Source organism: Lissotriton helveticus, chromosome 5_1 (assembly GCF_964261635.1).
Source record: "Lissotriton helveticus chromosome 5_1, aLisHel1.1, whole genome shotgun sequence".
Classification (NCBI taxonomy): Eukaryota; Metazoa; Chordata; class Amphibia; order Caudata; family Salamandridae; genus Lissotriton; species Lissotriton helveticus.
In genome coordinates this window covers 2,009,942,387-2,009,962,278 of record NC_136065.1, presented here as the reverse complement: position 1 = coordinate 2,009,962,278, position 19,892 = coordinate 2,009,942,387, and the positions used below count along the sequence as shown (strand labels likewise).

Below are 19,892 nucleotides of genomic sequence, written 5' to 3'. Positions count from 1 at the left end.
CGTATGTTTTTGCAATCTGTTCTTTTGTAATGTTTCTCATTATGTTTCATTTCTGTTCCTAATGTGAAGCGCTCTGACGCCTTCGGGTAAAGTCCGCGCTATATAAAAATGCATTAATAAATAAATAAAATAAATGGCATCCTGTAGAATTTCGTTTCCGAAAAGTGCCGAAGAGCAGGGGATACAAGATACCGTAGGGATACCACATTTTACACAACACCTGTAATAAAAGCACACGCCGCCTCCATAGCCAATAACTACTTCGGAATTGTAACTGGATTGATTGGATTGGCTAAGGAGCGTCCAATGCTAGGCCATTTTACACATTGGTAGTACCGCTTGCGCCAAGAATAAATGAGGCATGGGGATTGGTAGCTCTATGACTCGGAAGTGCTAAATCACAGACAAATAACCATCTCTTAAAAGATCAGCCACGGACGACGGACAAGAGGCTGGATTCACGGAGGCTCCTTGTAAGTAGTGGACAGGTCTCCTTAGTAGTAGGCTGAAGAAAATTGATTAATAAGAGGAGCCTCGGAACATTATTGAAGGGTAACTGGGGACGTATACAGGGATTTGCTATGTAATGTGAGGAGGGCTATAGGTGGAAAAGGTCTCCGTGGGTCTGTTGGGTAGGGGATTGAGGTGGTTATTAGGATATTTGACGGAAGGGTATGGTAGAGTGAGGTGTGCCGTGGTTTAGGGGTTATGTGGGGAGGGTTCTGAACTGTTAAGATGGATTGTCCCTTGGCCGGTTTTTAACCGCCCCACCTGTAATTATAGTTTTAAGGCTGGTAATTATGAAATACTGGTAGTGTATTATCAGATATTGATTTCACACTGCTGTTTACTTAGCAATCTCTGACCCTTATGTAGAAGTAGAACTCCTTACATTCGGACCGGTTCATGGAATGCACATCTTTCAAATGGAATTGCGTGTCACATATGATAGTTTGGGCAAATGGCGCTTAATCAAAATGCGAGGCACATTCAAACCCAGACCCACAGGGTCGATGTTGGCCACTAGTCTAGACCACATCGTCAATCATATTACACTGAAGTTTAGCTTTCATTTAAAGTTGAACTATCTACTGCGATTTTAGAATGCTTATGGAAACCCCCGTTAATGAGCGTTCAGTTTATTTAACTTACCGGGTTGGTTTAAACCTTTTTCTTTTAAGAAAGCACAACATCAAAAAATACGTTACATTTCTGTGGGTCGTTTCAGAGTCGGAGTGCGACTGAAAGTGGGAGGCTAAACAGCTTGATCACGAAGTTGATGCCTTTTGAGTTTTATCTCCATGACTTGAAAAGGAAGACCTTGCTTGTTGTGATAAGATGATGTAGAGGTCTAGGTACACATCTTTCAGTAATTGTTTTGTGATGCTTATTTCACTGCTGAATCAAACATGTACACCCGCCCACCCCTCTTTTGGCTAAATATACCACATTGCCTTATTTAAGATTCCGATTTGGTATATTTACTCATGGATGGTATATATGTGTGTATATGATGGTATATCTATGTGTGTGTGTGTGTGTGTATATATGTGTGTGTATATATATATATATATATATACTTGAAGATGAAGGATCACAAGAAAACAACAGCCAGCCAGGGCAAAAATCTGGATCCCAAAGGATACAATGAGTCACAAAGAAATAAAATATCCAAGAAAGAAGTGACTCAAACTGATATATTCACCAAAGAACAAAAATATATTTCCACTACAACGTTTCAGCTTCCGCCTTCCTCAGGTAGGTTCAAGATGGTAAGCTCAGTGGCTGCACAGATGACACAGCTGAATTTTCAAAAAGCATCATGAGTGAAGATTCCATTTGGAATGTGGAATCAATGCAGTCCTGAGAGTTCTTGAGATATGCAGTAATCAGGATGTATTGTCAGTAATGTTCAGTCCATCTGGATGCAATGATTTTAAACGGTACATCCAGAAGTTTTCCTTGGAGTCCAGTAGTTCTTCCTTTGAGACATGTTCCACGGGGAAAATCTTCAAATCTGATAGTGAATGATCCACAAGGTTAAAATGATTGGCTACAGGCTGGTCAATTTTCTTATTAATTATTGCTGATTTGTGGTTCCTGAATCGTGTGCGGAGGTCATTCATTGTTTGGCCTACATATTGTTTTTTACAGCTTTGCCGTTGGCACTGAATCACATAAATAATGCATGTTGAGCGACATGTAAGATGCTGCCTTATTGCATAGGTCTTTCTGGTAACATAACTAGTAACTGATGATGTTTGTAAAAGGTATTCACACGTGATGCACCTTTTAGAGTCACAGCAATGAACCCCTGCATTTATTACAGCTTGCTTGAGTTCAGCTCTCACAATAAGAGATCGTAAATTTGGAGCTCTGCGGTAAGCAATGACTGGCGGTTTTGGAAAAACCTTTTGCACTTTTTCACAAGTGGACAGTAAGGGAAATGTTTTTTGCATTATATTTCTGTAGTTGGGAGCTGATGGATGATAGTCAACTACAAATGGAGTTCTGTCACTTTTGTTTCTGGCGTTGGTATTCCAAATAAGTGCTTCTCTGGGTAACTGCAAAGACTTGTCAATTTGTTGCTGTATGATATGCAGAGGATAGCCTCGCCTTCTAAATAATGTAGCAAGCTCCTGTAGATGGTCTTTACCGGTTTCCTCATTGCTGCAGATGCGTCTTATTTTGAGTGCTTGGCTGTAGATGATGCTCAGTTTAGTGTGATGAGGGTGACATGAAGTCCAGTTTAGATACAAATGAGCATCTGTAGGCTTGTGGTACAGATCAGTTGTAATTTTGTGTTCATGAATGGTGACTAGCACATCCAGAAAAGGCAGATGATGCTGCTGTTTGGAATTGCTGCTGGTAAATTTGATGGTAGGATGGATATTGTTGATATTAGCTGTAAATTGTTCCAATGTTCTACTTCCTGCATTCCATATTATAAATGTCATCAATGTATCGTAGCCATACCAGTGGTTTGATGCTAGAAGTAGCAAGTATACTGTTCTCTAGTTTACCCATGAAGATATTTGCATAGGATGGAGCCATCCGAGTACCCATGGAAGTACCTTGTATCTGCAGATAGTGTTTACCATTGAATGTAAAATTGTTGGATTTAAGGATAACTCTAGCAAAGTTGGTAAGCACATTTGTTGATGGTTTTTTCACAGTTCTTTTACTAAGAGCTTCAGATAACGCCATAAGCCCATCCTCATGTGGTATATTGGTGTATAATGAGATAACGTCAAATGTAGCCAGAAGAGTATCATCATCAAATGTGTAGGTTTGGTTTAATTTTTCAATAATCTGAAGGAAGTGACTGGTATCTTTAACAAATGATGGAAGTTCGTGTACAATGGGCTGGAGGTGCAGGTCAACAAATAAAGATATCTGAACGAGATGTGGCTGACTCTCGCCTTTTGTTGCGAGACATAGCTTTGCCCAGTGTTTCCGATCTGGACCGTGTCTCGTTGGAGTCCCCTTTTACTACGGATGAAATAGCGACTGCCATTCGTTCGCTCCGTTCGGGCAAGGCCTTGGGCCCGAATGGGTTGCCAATTGAGCTGTACAAGCTACGCCCTGACAAGGTAGCGCCCTATCTCCGTGCCATGTTTTTGGAGTCCCGGGAACGGGGTATTCTCCCGTATGACCAGCGTCTTGCTACGATAGTCGTAATTCCCAAGGATGGGAAACCGCGGGACCTTTGTTCGTCTTATAGGCCCATTTCCCTGTTAAATGTTGAGCCTAAGGTCCTGGCTAAACTCCTGGCAACCCGCCTGCTGACGGTCATTAGCGACTTGGTTCATCCGGATCAGTCCGGATTTATCCCGCATCGCAACACGGCTCTTAACCTACGTCGTCTTCACGGCGCTGTTGCGAGGGCGGGGCTTCTGACGGAGCCGTCCATTTTGGCCTCGTTAGACGCCTCGATGGCTTTTGACACGGTTGAGTGGCCCTATCTTTGGGCAGCTCTCGAAAAATTTGGTTTTGGACCTGAATTTATTGGATGGGTGAAGTTGTTGTATGTGGAACCCTTAGCGCAAGTGGTGGTGAACGGTAGAGTTTCTGTCCCCTTTAGCCTTGGTAGAGGGACCCGTCAGGGTTGCCCCCTGTCTCCATTGCTTTTCGCGCTTGCCTTGGAACCGTTAGCTGCGTGGCTTCGATGGGAACCCTCCCTCAAAGGGATCCGCTGGTCACCGGACTTTGAAGACCGCGTCTCTCTCTACGCGGACGACATTCTTCTTTATTTGACATCCCCGCGTAAATCTTTGAACGTCTTATTTGATGTTCTTACTTCGTTCGGTGCTAACTCGGGCCTTGTTATTAATTGGGCTAAGTCCTGTGTGTATGTTCTCTCGGGTGTTTTGCCCTCTTTGCCGGCCAGATTCCCTATCCAGGTGGTCCAGTCTGGCTTCAAGTATTTAGGGATTTTTATTACCCGGGATTCCTCTCTCCGGTTTGAGCGTAATCTTCTCCCCCCGCTTCTTAGATTGCGACTGGACGTGGCCCGTTGGCGTAAGCTGCCCCTGTCTCCTCTGGGTAGGGCTGCTCTCTTTAAAATGATGTCTTTGCCGCAGTTCCTCTACGCCCTTCAGAACTCTTTCGACGATGTTCCTGCTACCTATGTCAGAGAAATCGAGAGTCTGCAAAGACAATTGATTTGGGATGGGCGTCCACGTATAGCCCTTGCGAAACTTACTATCCCTTGGTACGACGGGGGCATGGCACTCCCCGACATCAAGAGGTACTACTGGGCAGCCCAGCTATCGGCCATTAACCATGCGATGTACTCGCCGGGTCGCGATCCGGCGTTTGAGATGGATAAGCTCCAGTTGCCGGGAGGAGACTTTAATAGAGCGCTATACTCCAGATCGGCCGGGCGCCAGCTTGTGGGCCCGACCAGGGCAGCGGTCAACGTATGGCGCGCAGCGAACGTGAGTTTGGGATGGGAGAATCGGCTGACGCTGGCGACTCCGCTTTATGCTTCTGAACGTTTGGGATGTCTCTGGTCTTCTAAGGGCTTTGACCGCTGGGATGTGATTGGGATTTGTAAAGTGGGTGACGTTTGTGTGAATGGTTGCGTGAAATCATTCCAGGCCCTTAAGACAGAATACGACTTGAGTGATAGAGAGTTTTTCCGGTATCTGCAGGTCCGACATGCCTTGGCCTCGGTTCTGACTCCTGATGTGGCTCTGCCCGAGTCTTCCCCCCTTGAAGATCGTATACTAGATGGACACTTGCCCGACAGCACCATCTCTCTCATCTACAAGAAGCTGATTCATAATCGCGCTGATTTGTTGGTCCGACTCCGAGAGATGTGGGTAGGTGATGGATTGGAACTAGATGACGAGGACTGGCAGTCGGCACTCTCCTCCCCGAAGGAGGTCGCCATTCCCGCCCGTCTTCGTTTGGTGCAACTTAAGATCCTCCACCGGGTGTATGTGACTGGTCCGCGTCTGGTCGTGTTGGGTTTTTCCCCGGATGGTTTGTGTAAGCGTGGCTGTGGGATGAGCGCTACCTTTATGCACATACTTTGGGAGTGTCCTGTGGTGGGAGCTTATTGGGAGGATGTGCTTGCGTTGATGACTGTGGTGACTGGTGTTGACCTGCGGCCTGAGGCCCGTCGATGTCTGCTGAATGTGTGGGAACCTTCCGATTACTCTGTGGCCCAGACTAGATGGGCGACCCTGGGTTACATGGTCGCGAAGCGTGACATTGCGCAACTCTGGGGCGCATCCCGACCTCCTGATGTTTGTGTGGGAGGACAACATGGACTGGTCCATGTTCCGTGAGAAGACAGTCTATGTGGCTAGGGGCAGGCCGGGGGCGTGGGCGAAAATTTGGGGTCAATGGAATGTATACCGTGGAGAAATTTGTACCCCTCCCTTGGTTGCCACCTCCGATGTTACCCTGTCTCCTTAGGCTGACGTTCCCGAAATTTTTCGCTCTGTTCTAGGATTTTCCTGTCCTCCCTGCTCCCCCCCCCCCTCACGGCCTTCCCGACTTTCATTGATGTCTTTCTGTTCTCCTGTCTCGTGACCCACCCCTCTGCTATTTGGGCTGACTTGATTATTGCACTCGCCTTATGTTTGTGTTGGTTATTTTCATGTTTTATATAGAAAATTATTGTATCCTGTTCTATGTCTTGAGCAATTTCGTTCTACGATTTGGCCTGACCTAGGAAATGATTGCTTATTTCATGTGTCGTATTATGCGACTTAGCGGCCAGCCCGTGTGGTTGTGGGCCCATCTATGTAATTTTATGTGATTGCTCAATAAAAGTTTTTAACCCAAAAAAAAAACAAAAACAAATAAAGATAGTCTCTCAGTGGCGGTGTCATTGCCAGAGATGATTGGACGGCCAGGATTGTTCATTTTGTGAATTTTGGGAAGCATATAAAATCTCCCAGGTCTTGGTTGGGGATGAACAAGTATATCTGCTGTTGTTTCATCAATGAGGTTTAAGCACCTGTACCTTACAACCATGTTTTTAATTTCTTTGTTCAAATCTTCAGTGGGATCAGTTTCTAAAGGTTTGTAAGTGTTGGTATCCATTAGTTGTCTCATTCCTTCCTCAATATAATCACTTACTTTCATGGCAACCACTGCACCACCTTTGTCTGCCGGTTTTATAATGACATCCATTCTCTGTTGAAGGAGGTGGAGAGCTTTTCTTTCTTCTTTGTTGATGTTATCAAAAATCCTTTTAGGTGTTGATTCCTTGATGTGTTTGTTGATGGATAAAATGTATGTATCAAGAACAGGATTTCTACCACATTGAGGAGTCCATGATTTGGGATGGCGGAACTTCTTAAATGGATCTGGAAGGTAGCTTGGCAGACCAACTTTAGAACTATTGTAAAAGTATTCTGCGAGTCTGCATCTTCTCTCGAAGGTTTTTAGGTCTCATCATGTTGGCCGTATTATGGTCCTTCGGTACATGACAGAAATAGAGGCCTTTGCTCAAGAGGTTCAATTTACCTGGTGATAGGAGCCCTCCAGTCAGGTCAATAACTGAGTCAGATGTCTGGAAGGGTTGAAGCTGGCTGATGCTATGCAGTCTTTTTTGTCTTATAAATCTTCTGTTCTTTTTATGCTGTTTATTCCCAGGGCTTACACTGACAAGAAAATCTCCAAAAACAGAATGATTTACGAAGTGGTTAGTTGGAAGAGGAGGTATATGAAATCTTAACATATCTCTTTTTAGTTTTTCAGATTTAATTTTAATAGAATTCCTGGCAGTCATCTTTTTTACTACTGCAATCCTCTGTAGTATGTTTGCCACTTCAGAGTCACTTTTTGTGTTCTTTAAAAGTTCCAGTTCTTTTTGTAGCTTGGCTTTAAGCATCTGCATTTTTTGAATGGTTACTTTAATAGATACCAATAGTAGGGCCATTGATGAGTTATGCAGTAAAATATTCCATGTAGCGGACCATTCACAATTAGTTAGTTTAAAAGGTGGCTTAGATTTAATCTCCAACCCCATAGGATAGATGTTAAGTTTTTTATAGATTTGTAAATGTGCTATTGCAAATTGGCACTTACTGATTTTCTCCTGGATGAACAGCGCATACATACATTTTATCCATTAACAAACACATCAAGGAATCAACACCTAAAAGGATTTTTGATAACATCAGCAAAGAAGAAAGAAAAGCTCTCCACCTCCTTCAACAGAGAATGGATGTCATTATAAAACCGGCAGACAAAGGTGGTGCAGTGGTTGCCATGAAAGTAAGTGATTATATTGAGGAAGTGTTAGACCTAGATTTCCCAAGCCTACATAGGGTAGCTTGGCACAGTAGTGGTCTACAGCTAACTCAAGGCGTTGGCTAAGTACTTACAAGTCTCACCCACAGTACCACAGTGATGAACCACTAAAATAAAGACACAACACCTCTCTTTGGAAAAATACCGTTACCTTTTATAAAAATAATATGGCTCTTTGGATTCAAATTATACAGATTACCACATCAGTTTCGCTCAGAAATAATCATTACACTTTTGTCTTGGGAAAATACATGACGCTCTTCTTGCTGTGGAAAAATTACAGTGAAACACATTCTATTGACAATGGATACGTTGATGAATGAATAACACTCTTCTGGGATTAGAAATATTCCAAGAGAATTACACTATGCAATATCACTTTACATTAACAATCAATGTCATCAACATTTCATGACTTGAACCGGCCCAAATACCTGGTTACTTCATTACCAAAGGGTTAAGAACTCCCTCCCCTTCTCTGTACCTTCACACAGAGCTAGGATACACACTTACAGTCACCTACAGGGCTATAAATGCCTGAGGAAAGTTCCCCAATGGGCAAGTACTGTCAGCGCTTTATTGACAGTAATTTATATGTCAGACAACCTATAAACCTGAGGTGGGGGTTAAAGAGTTGTTATCCCCTCAGCTACTATGCACAATTTAGAGTTTAATCAGACAACATGTCAGGGCACCTTGTTATACGCAAGATCTGGTAGTTTTGTTTAACCTTAGTCCCCAGGGCACAGCACCTTCCTTTCTCTCCCCCACTCTCCTTACTGTCACAGTGGCCGAACCGCCACAGTCCTCCTCTCTTGCCTGACAATCGCCCTCAAAGGGTTTTGCCCAGCTTCCCTGATTGACTCCAGGCTACAGGCTCCACAGTTCTCCAACCACACCAAGGCGCTTCAAGGGATCCACAACTGACTCGACACCCTGGTAGGTGCAGCGCTGGGCAGGGGATATGAGAATAAGTTTCAGAAGGAAGGTCCTGTCAGTTTTTACAGTAATGCTGATTAAGAAGGGTCTTCCTTCTCACGTAGCTCGATTTCTTTATCAATAGCTGTTGTCTTGAGAGAGGGATCGGTCAAAGGCTGAAGGGGGAACAATCCTCTGAAGTAACTGTCAGCCTCAGTGACAAACTAGCTGCTCTCAGTGTGTCCACCTCCTCTCACCACTGCCTCACTCCTCTACTCTGGGGTCAGCACAAAATGGCTGCTGGTCACTGGCCTTATATAGGGTGGCCTGAGACCTGCAGAAGCCTCTAGTTAATTCTAGAAAGTTCCCTAATGTTATCCTATGGACCTGTCCTCCAGTAGTGTCCGTTATGGCAGTTGGTGGACACCATTTTAGGTTTCTGGAGATCCCTAGATTTTCAAGGGGGCTGACTAGGCCTCACAGGTTATGAGGGAAAAATGGCGTCATCGTCAAGGAACACCTAGCCCCCTGACAGCATTAAAAAAAACTCCTGATGGACATATGTAAAAATAAAAATAGAAACTCTGGGAGGCTAAGGGGGACAAAAAATAAATCATAGTGGTTAGAGTCTTCCCAGAAGCAGACAGGTCTAACACGCGTCCCCCCCAGCTGAAAGTGGGGAGAACTACCCAACCCCTTGGGAGTCCTCATCACTAAGGCGGAAATACCTGGATAGACCGTCTGCGTTGGCATGGTCTGCCCCAGGTCGGTGTTCCACCCTAAAGTCCATTCCCTGTAGGGAGATGGACCACCTTAGCAACTTGGGATTCTCCCCCTTCATTTGCATCAGCCAACGAAGGGGGCGATGGTCAGTCTGAACTAGGAAGTGCGAACCAAACAGGTACGGTCGCAGCTTCTTCAGAGCCCAGACCACCGCAAAGGCTTCTCTCTCAATTGTACTCCACCTCCTTTCCCTGGGGAGTAGTCTCCTGGACAGGAAGACCACGGGTTGATCCAAGCCCTCATCATTTAGCTGCGATAACACTGCCCCAATGCCATGTTCTGACGCATCTGTTTGGACAATGAATTCTCTAGCAAAATTAGGGGCCTTAAGAATGGGAGCGGAACACAATGCTTGTTTCAAGGTCATGAAGGCTCGCTGGCAAGCCTCTGTCCAGACTACCCGTCGGGGTTGCTTCTTGGAAGTAAGTTCAGTGAGGGGAGCCACGATAGTGCCATACCCCTTCACAAAGCGACGGTAGTATCCAGTGAGGCCCAGGAAGGCTCGGACCTCTGTTTGAGTCTTGGGGGGCTCCCAGGCAATGATAGCCTCAATCTTTGCCTGGAGGGGCTGCACTGTCCCTCTGCCCACCAAGTGACCTAGGTACACCACCGACCCTTGTCCGATCTGACACTTGCTGGCCTTGATGGTCAAGCCAGCCTGTTGCAGGGCATGAAGAACAGCTTGCAGGTGCTGCAAATGGTCCTCCCAGCTGCTGCTGAAGACAGCAATGTCGTCCAGGTATGCAGCAGAAAAAGCTTCCATTCCCGAAAGGACCCTGTTCACCAGCCGCTGAAAAGTGGCAGGGGCATTCTTGAGCCCAAAGGGCATCACACGAAATTGGTAGTGTCCCTCAGGTGTAGAGAAGGCTGACCTTTCCTTCGCCTCCTCGGTAAGGGAAATCTGCCAGTACCCTGAAGTTAGGTCAAAGGTACTTAAGTATTGAGCAGCTCCCAGCCGGTCAATAAGCTCATCCGCCCGTGGGATAGGATGTGCATCAGTTTTAGTCACTGAGTTCAAGCCTCGGTAGTCCACACAGAATCTCAATTCAGGTGTGGTGCCTGGTGGGGCTGCTTTTGGTACCAAAACCACCGGGCTAGACCAAGGGCTACCAGAGGGTTCAATCACCCCTAGCTCCAGCATCTTGGCGACTTCACTTTTGATGTTGGCCTTCACCTTGTCCGACAGCCGGTAGATTTTAGATTTCACAGGTGGGCTGTCTCCTGTGTCCACGTCATGGGTACACAGGTGGGTCCTACCTGGGACAAGGGAGAACAGGGAAGAAAATTGCTCCAGGATCTGGCGGCAATCACTTTGCTGTTCAGAAGTCAGGGATGGCGAGAGAATCACTCCCTCCACTGATCCATCTTTTTCTTTGTACGAGAGAAGGTCAGGGAGAGGTTCACTTTCTTCTTCCTCTGCTCCATCGGTCACCAGCATTAAGACAACCTCGGGCCTCTCATGATGTGGCTTGAGACGATTGGCATGCAGCACCCTGAGGGGCTGCCTCGGGGTCTTAAGATCCACCAAATAAGTGGATTTCCCCTTTTTCTCCAAAACCTCAAAGGGGCCTGTCCAACGGTCCTGGAGGGCATTTAGCTCTCCCGGTTCCATTACCCACACTTTCTGTCCAGGCTCCAGTTCCACTGGGTGAGCGTTGTGGTCATACCACTCTTTCATAACTGCTTGGCTGGCCTCCAAGTTGTCTGAAGCCTGCTTCCACAACTTAGCCATTTGGCTCCGGAAGGCCAGCATGTAGCTCACCACGTCCTGGGGAAGCTTCCTGGGAGTCTGTTCCCATCCGTCTTTCACCAGGCTGAGAGGTCCCCTTACAGGGTGCCCATACAAAAGTTCGAAGGGGCTGAAGCCCACTCCCTTCTGTGGCACTTCCCTGTAGGAAAACAAGAGACAGGGTAGGAGGATGTCCCATTTCTTCCGTAGGCTCTCAGGTAGACTCCGTATCATACCTTTCAAGGTTTTGTTAAACCTTTCCACAAGACCATTGGTTTGTGGGTGATAGGGAGTAGTAAACCGATAGGTAACGCCGCACTCCTTCCACATGGCCCGCATGTATGCTGAAAGGAAGTTAGTCCCCCTGTCGGAAATGACCTCCTTGGGGAAACCCACTCTGGTGAAGATCCCCATCAGGGCCCTTGCCACTGCAGGTGCAGTGATGGTCCTCAGAGGTATTGCCTCTGGGTACCGGGTGGCATGATCCACCAAAACCAGTATGAACCGGTGTCCAGCTGAAGTTGGTGGATCCAATGGCCCTACAATGTCGATGCCCACCCTCTCAAAGGGGGTGCTAACGACAGGTAGTGGTTCCAGGGGAGCTTTTAGCTTCACCCCAGTTTTCCCACTGGCTTGGCAAGACACACACGTCCGACAATATGTATCCGACGCCACTTTCATTCGAGGCCAGTAGAAATGGGGGACAAGCCGGGCAAAGGTCTTGTCCTGTCCTAGGTGTCCTGCCAATGGTATCTCATGAGCCAGTTCCAGTAGAAAGGCTCTAAAGCATTGAGGAACCACCAAGGCTCTGGCTGAACCGTGGCCAGGTGCCTTGGGCTCACTGTAGAGGAGTCCATCCTCCCAGTAAATCCGGTAGCTCCCTTCAATGTTTCCCGCTGCCTGGGCGTTGGCCTGTTGCCGCAGCCCCTCGAGAGTAGGACACTCTTTCTGAGCTTTGCAGAACTCTTCCCGGGAAGGACCTCCCTCCACATGCCATTCAGTTGGGATGGGTAGGTTTCCCAGGGAAGCAACATTCTCCCCGGTGGACTCCAGATCCACCTCCGCAGGTGGTCCAGTTGTCTCACGAGGTGGAGATGTCGAGGCAGGGTCCTCCGGCCTCCTGTCCTTCTCCTCTCTGGCAGCCGGCTGGGCCATTGTTCCAGGCTCCAGCGTCAATGAACTCCCCCTTCGGGCAGTCGCGGACCTTGTGCTGACACAAGTCCAGTCAGGGGGTCCCAGCATCTCAGAGTGAGTCTGGTACTCCACCCTCCTCCAAGCATTGTGCTCCATATCATTCCCTAACAGGCAGTCAACAGGCACGGCAGGGCTTACGGCAACTCGAAGTGGACCTGCAACCCCTCCCCACTCAAAGGGAACCTCAGCCACAGGATAGTGGCCCAATCTGCCGTCAGCCATTACGGCGGGATGGAGTACATCTGGGATGAGCTGCTCTGGAGACACCAGCTGACTCCTTACCATAGTCATGCTGGCTCCTGTGTCTCTCAGAGCCTCCCCTCCTCGGCCATTGATGGTGACCCACTGCTCATACTTAGTAGTATTAGAGGGCAGCTGGGTCTTGGGAACCATCTCCTTATCTCCCAGGGACACTAAGGTGACACCCGCCCGCTCCCCTCCATTAACCAAAGGTATCTCCTCCCCGAGCACTACACTAGTGATTCCCGGGGCTTTTCCTCCAGTGGGAGGGGGTGGTCTTTTTGGGCATCTCACATCTCCTTTATAGTGTCCCACACCACCACACTCAAAACAATGAACAACCCTTGGCTGCTGGCTTTGGCCAGGGGTAGGGTTGCGAGGGGGGTTACTCTTGGGGATGAATCCTCTGCCCCTTCCTTGCGAAGTATTTTGTGGCCCTTTTGAGAACTCCCTCTTAGTTTCCCCTCCCTCTTTCCTCTGGGGGGCGCCCTGTCCTTGCTTCTGGGAATTCCCTCCAGTCCCCTTAGTCGACACCCGGGTACTAACCCAGATGTCTGCCTCCTCAGCAAGCTTCCTGGGGCTGGTCAGCTTGCTGTCCACCAGATGCTGTCTTAGATCGGGAAGACACTTCTCGAGTAGGTGTTCCTTGAGTATGAGGTCATATAGTCCCTCATAGTCTCCTACTTCGCTGCCTCTTACCCAACCCTCCAGGGCCTTCCTGGCGTAGTCCAAGAAATCTACCCAGTTTTGCGTGCCCAGCTTGTAGCTACCCCGGAACTTTTGCCTATATTTCTCAGGGGTCAACCCAAACTTCTTGAGCAGCGCTGATTTCATAGCCGGATAGTAGGTCTGTTCACTCTGGTCAAGAGCCAACAAAGTATCCCTGCCAGTGGGGGGCATGTATTTGTATAACCCACCTCCCCAGTGGACTTCTAGAATCCCATGGGCCCTTAGTGAGACCTCGTAGGCGGCTAGCCACTTAGAAATATCGTCACTGGGTACATAACAAGCCATAATATCTTTTGGTAGGTACGGTCTAGGTTCTTTGATGTTGGTCTGGGTATCGCTGCCACCATTCTCTGATTTGGGGGATCCTCGGTTTAGGGCTTGTAAATCCATCTCTTTGATGGTTCGCTCATGTGCCAACCTCCTATCCTCCCTTTCCATGTCCATCCTGGCTAGTTCTATTTTCAACCTCCTCTCCTCCCTCCTATCTTCCAGCTCGGCTTCGGTTAAGCCCCTGTCTGAAACACTGCTGCTTGCCCTTGAAGGTAGCCTGGGACCTGTCAGAAGATTCCCTCTCCCCATCTGGTTCAGCAATGCAGCCTCAGTAACAGTGTCCCCATCACCCACTTCCATTTCTGGTTCCTCCCTTAAGCGAGCTTCTAACCATGCCCTTATGCTTGTCAGCAACTCTCCTTTCTTGGCACCTTTATTGAAAAATACCCCGTTCTGCTGACACCAATCCCTGAGTTGGGCCACAGTATTGGCTTCCAACTCTTTAAGATTCACCTCCAGCTTTGCCATGGTATAAAATTACTCACAGGAGAAAACCACGAAGTGACTTGAGGTTAACCTCCACCCACCACCAGAAGTAAATTTAGAAAAATCAAAAATATAAATTAGGAGGGCCGCAGGGAGAAAACTCCAGGTGAGGTCTTGTGGTTAGCACTGCGTTACTAATAAGTGAGTGTAAGTACAAATCCGTGATCCCACCGCTGAAACACCAATTATGTTAGACCTAGATTTCCCAAGCCTACATAGGGTAGCTTGGCACAGTAGTGGTCTACAGCTAACTCAAGGCGTTGGCTAAGTACTTACAAGTCTCACCCACAGTACCACAGTGATGAACCACTAAAATAAAGACACAACACCTCTCTTTGGAAAAATACCGTTACCTTTTATAAAAATAATATGGCTCTTTGGATTCAAATTATACAGATTACCACATCAGTTTCGCTCAGAAATAATCATTACACTTTTGTCTTGGGAAAATACATGACGCTCTTCTTGCTGTGGAAAAATTACAGTGAAACACATTCTATTGACAATGGATACGTTGATGAATGAATAACACTCTTATGGGATTAGAAATATTCCAAGAGAATTACACTATGCAATATCACTTTACATTAACAATCAATGTCATCAACATTTCATGACTTGAACCGGCCCAAATACCTGGTTACTTCATTACCAAAGGGTTAAGAACTCCCTCCCCTTCTCTGTACCTTCACACAGAGCTAGGATACACACTTACAGTCACCTACAGGGCTATAAATGCCTGAGGAAAGTTCCCCAATGGGCAAGTACTGTCAGCGCTTTATTGACAGTAATTTATATGTCAGACAACCTATAAACCTGAGGTGGGGGTTAAAGAGTTGTTATCCCCTCAGCTACTATGCACAATTTAGAGTTTAATCAGACAACATGTCAGGGCACCTTGTTATACGCAAGATCTGGTAGTTTTGTTTAACCTTAGTCCCCAGGGCACAGCACCTTCCTTTCTCTCCCCCACTCTCCTTACTGTCACAGTGGCCGAACCGCCACAGTCCTCCTCTCTTGCCTGACAATCGCCCTCAAAGGGTTTTGCCCAGCTTCCCTGATTGACTCCTCAGCTTGAGCTGGCGCTGGGGCTTTTGGTGACACACTGAAGGGCTTGCCGTGGGGTCTCTCCCTTTTCTGCTGCTCGGGGCGCTGTTCCTGTGGTGTTCTTGTGGTGCGCTGAGGCAGGTACAAGGCGGGGCACTTCAGGCGAGGAAGCGCCAAGCGGGCTCCCCCGACGATCGTCTCCCTCGGCGTCTGGGCGTCTCCTGCGCGCTCCGGCTCGTTTGCGCAGCTGCGGGAAGGTAATGCTCCGGCGGGAAGTCGGCGCTGGTCACCTGATGCGAACGCGTCTCTTCACGGAGGCTGCTCACAGCTCAGACACGCCTCCCGTAGGCCTCGCCTCCTCCGATCCGCCTCCTCACGGCCAAGGGTAGGACAGCGCGGGCGCGAGGGATTAGTATTCCCGCCCGGCGCTGCACTTCCGCCGTTTTTCCTGCACAGTCTCTCCCCTCACCTGGCTCCACGGGGATCGCGCTTTGAAGCGGCGACTCGCTCCTCCAGGCTACAGGCTCCACAGTTCTCCAACCACACCAAGGCGCTTCAAGGGATCCACAACTGACTCGACACCCTGGTAGGTGCAGCGCTGGGCAGGGGATATGAGAATAAGTTTCAGAAGGAAGGTCCTGTCAGTTTTTACAGTAATGCTGATTAAGAAGGGTCTTCCTTCTCACGTAGCTCGATTTCTTTATCAATAGCTGTTGTCTTGAGAGAGGGATCGGTCAAAGGCTGAAGGGGGAACAATCCTCTGAAGTAACTGTCAGCCTCAGTGACAAACTAGCTGCTCTCAGTGTGTCCACCTCCTCTCACCACTGCCTCACTCCTCTACTCTGGGGTCAGCACAAAATGGCTGCTGGTCACTGGCCTTATATAGGGTGGCCTGAGACCTGCAGAAGCCTCTAGTTAATTCTAGAAAGTTCCCTAATGTTATCCTATGGACCTGTCCTCCAGTAGTGTCCGTTATGGCAGTTGGTGGACACCATTTTAGGTTTCTGGAGATCCCTAGATTTTCAAGGGGGCTGACTAGGCCTCACAGGTTATGAGGGAAAAATGGCGTCATCGTCAAGGAACACCTAGCCCCCTGACAGCATTAAAAAAAACTCCTGATGGACATATGTAAAAATAAAAATAGAAACTCTGGGAGGCTAAGGGGGACAAAAAATAAATCATAGTGGTTAGAGTCTTCCCAGAAGCAGACAGGTCTAACAGGAAGGAATGAGACAACTAATGGATACCAACACTTATAAACCTTTAGAAACTGATCCCACTGAAGATTTGAACAAAGAAATTAAAAACATGGTTGTAAGGTACAGGTGCTTAAACCTCATTGATGAAACAACAGCAGATATACTTGTTCATCCCCAACCAAGACCTGGGAGATTTTATATGCTTCCCAAAATTCACAAAATGAACAATCCTGGCCGTCCAATCATCTCTGGCAATGACACCGCCACTGAGAGACTATCTTTATTTGTTGACCTGCACCTCCAGCCCATTGTACAGGAACTTCCATCATTTGTTAAAGATACCAGTCACTTCCTTCAGATTATTGAAAAATTAAACCAAACCTACACATTTGATGGTGATACTCTTCTGGCTACATTTGACGTTATCTCATTATACACCAATATACCACATGAGGATGGGCTTATGGCGTTATCTGAAGCTCTTAGTAAAAGAACTGTGAAAAAACCATCAACAAATGTGCTTACCAACTTTGCTAGAGTTATCCTTAAATCCAACAATTTTACATTCAATGGTAAACACTATCTGCAGATACAAGGTACTTCCATGGGTACTCGGATGGCTCCATCCTATGCAAATATCTTCATGGGTAAACTAGAGAACAGTATACTTGCTACTTCTAGCATCAAACCACTGGTATGGCTACGATACATTGATGACATATTTATAATATGGAATGCAGGAAGTAGAACATTGGAACAATTTACAGCTAATATCAACAATATCCATCCTACCATCAAATTTACCAGCAGCAATTCCAAACAGAAGCATCATCTGCCTTTTCTGGATGTGCTAGTCACCATTCATGAACACAAAATTACAACTGATCTGTACCACAAGCCTACAGATGCTCATTTGTATCTAAACTGGACTTCATGTCACCCTCATCACACTAAACTGAGCATCATCTACAGCCAAGCACTCAGAATAAGACGCATCTGCAGCAATGAGGAAACCGGTAAAGACCATCTACAGGAGCTTGCTACATTATTTAGAAGGCGAGGCTATCCTCTGCATATCATACAGCAACAAATTGACAAGTCTTTGCAGTTACCCAGAGAAGCACTTATTTGGAATACCAACGCCAGAAACAAAAGTGACAGAACTCCATTTGTAGTTGACTATCATCCATCAGCTCCCAACTACAGAAATATAATGCAAAAAACATTTCCCTTACTGTCCACTTGTGAAAAATTGCAAAAGGTTTTTCCAAAACCGCCAGTCATTGCTTACCGCAGAGCTCCAAATTTACGATCTCTTATTGTGAGAGCTGAACTCAAGCAAGCTGTAATAAATGCAGGGGTTCATTGCTGTGACTCTAAAAGGTGCATCACGTGTTAATACCTTTTACAAACATCATCAGTTACTAGTTATGTTACCAGAAAGACCTATGCAATAAGGCAGCATCTTACATGTCGCTCAACATGCATTATTTATGTGATTCAGTGCCAACGGCAAAGCTGTAAAAAACAATATGTAGGCCAAACAATGAATGACCTCCGCACACGATTCAGGAACCACAAATCAGCAATAATTAATAAGAAAATTGACCAGCCTGTAGCCAATCATTTTAACCTTGTGGATCATTCACTATCAGATTTGAAGATTTTCCCCGTGGAACATGTCTCAAAGGAAGAACTACTGGACTCCAGGGAAAACTTCTGGATGTACCGTTTAAAATCATTGCATCCAGATGGACTGAACATTACTGACAATACATCCTGATTACTGCATATCTCAAGAACTCTCAGGACTGCATTGATTCCACATTCCAAATGGAATCTTCACTCATGATGCTTTTTGAAAATTCAGCTGTGTCATCTGTGCAGCCACTGAGCTTACCATCTTGAACCTACCTGAGGAAAGTGGAAGCTGAAACGTTGTAGTGGAAATATATTTTTGTTCTTTGGTGAATATATCTGTTTGAGTCACTTCTTTCTTGGATATATATATATATATATATATATATATATATATATATATAGTCTGTAAATATGTATATATGTTTATAATCAAAAAGATGGAAGGCCTGGTGGGAATTGGTGAAACGTGAAATGGTGGTATACAGGATATTAGTAGAGGGGGGCTGAGATAATTCATTTGGAGGGAATTTAGGAGTAACCTTTGAGGGGGGGGTGGGTAGTTATGCAGGACGTGATTGACCCTCTATGTGGGAATAAAGTGGTGCTAGGATAAGGGATAAGATTCGAGGGGTGACATGGTGGGGAGCTGGCGGATAATGTGGTTTCTCAATGAAGGTGGCTCAGGAGTAATTCGGTTTCTCTTCTGGTAAGTGACTGACTAAGAGATTGTAAGAAATTGGATTATTTGGGATGGGTGACTACTATTTGTTAGGTTGAGTTCTTAAAGTATAAAATAAATCTGAACCCAGTAGCCATTTATTTATGCAATACCAAAACATTAAAATCAACATGCAAAACCATAAACCCCCTAAACTGAATTGGAAAAATAGAGTAAAATTCAATTAGTAAAATGAAACCATAATGACAAAAATCCAATAAGGGGAGCAGTCAATACGAACTTGTTTGTTTTACAGATTTGTAGAGTGCACAGTCACCTGGAAGGGTATCCTAGCACTGAGTAGGTGAGTCTACTCGCAAAACTAGGTCTTCCGCTTCTCAAAGGATTTGAGAAGTGAAGAGGAGGCTCTCATGTAGTGGCATTTGATTCCATGTTGGAGGGGCAATGTAGGAAAGGGCTGGACCGCTGATCTGATTTTCTGTATTTGTGGAATGTGTGCGAGTAGGAGTCTAGACGAGCGGAGGGGTCTGGAAGGTATGTGAAAGCAGATGCAGTTGTTGAGGTTTGCTTCGCCAATGTTATGTAGTGTCTTTAAAGTGTGGGTGAGGAGTTTGAATAGTATTCTTTTGTGTATTTAAAGCCGGACAGGGGATCCCAAAGAGTTATCTTGGCACTTGTTCTCTTTCTTTCAAGTGTGCTCCAAATGTTGCATGTGGCTCAACAGACATATTCAGCAGATTTTGACACTCCAGTGGCACAGGATGCCCACAGACCCTGCTCTGAATATTGTGACACGTTCAGAGGGGCCAACTCTTTCTATTCATGTAAGCCTATTGTTTGCTCCCAGGAGGCAATTGAGGCTTCAAAAATATTTAAGTCTGAACATGGGCTGCGAGCTGGCAGAGACTTAAGCTAATTACCTTTGTTCATAACATTGTTTTTGCTTGATTAATTTTATGTTTCTCCCCATAAGATGCTTTGACACTGAATATAAAATAACTTTTTTGCATTTAATTCATTTATCTCCGTGTTTCCTTTTCCTTCCATTCCTTGCTTGATGAATTCTAGCTTTGAAGTGTGTAATCAAATTTGATTCACTGGAGGATGATATTTTTATACTACTCCTAATTATAACTGATTG

At 46.2% G+C, this 19,892-nt stretch overlaps 1 protein-coding gene across 1 annotated transcript in view; it reads left to right on the top strand.

Annotated features, from left to right (window-relative positions):
* The first annotated feature begins 345 nt into the window (after positions 1 to 345).
* MGAT1 (alpha-1,3-mannosyl-glycoprotein 2-beta-N-acetylglucosaminyltransferase) overlaps positions 346 to 19,892 on the top strand; it is a 283,501-nt gene continuing 263,954 nt past the window's right edge. Inside the window, exon 1 of the mRNA XM_078645757.1 lies at positions 346 to 473. The gene's annotated coding sequence lies outside the window, so the exon portion shown is untranslated. The remainder of the gene's footprint in view (positions 474 to 19,892) is intronic.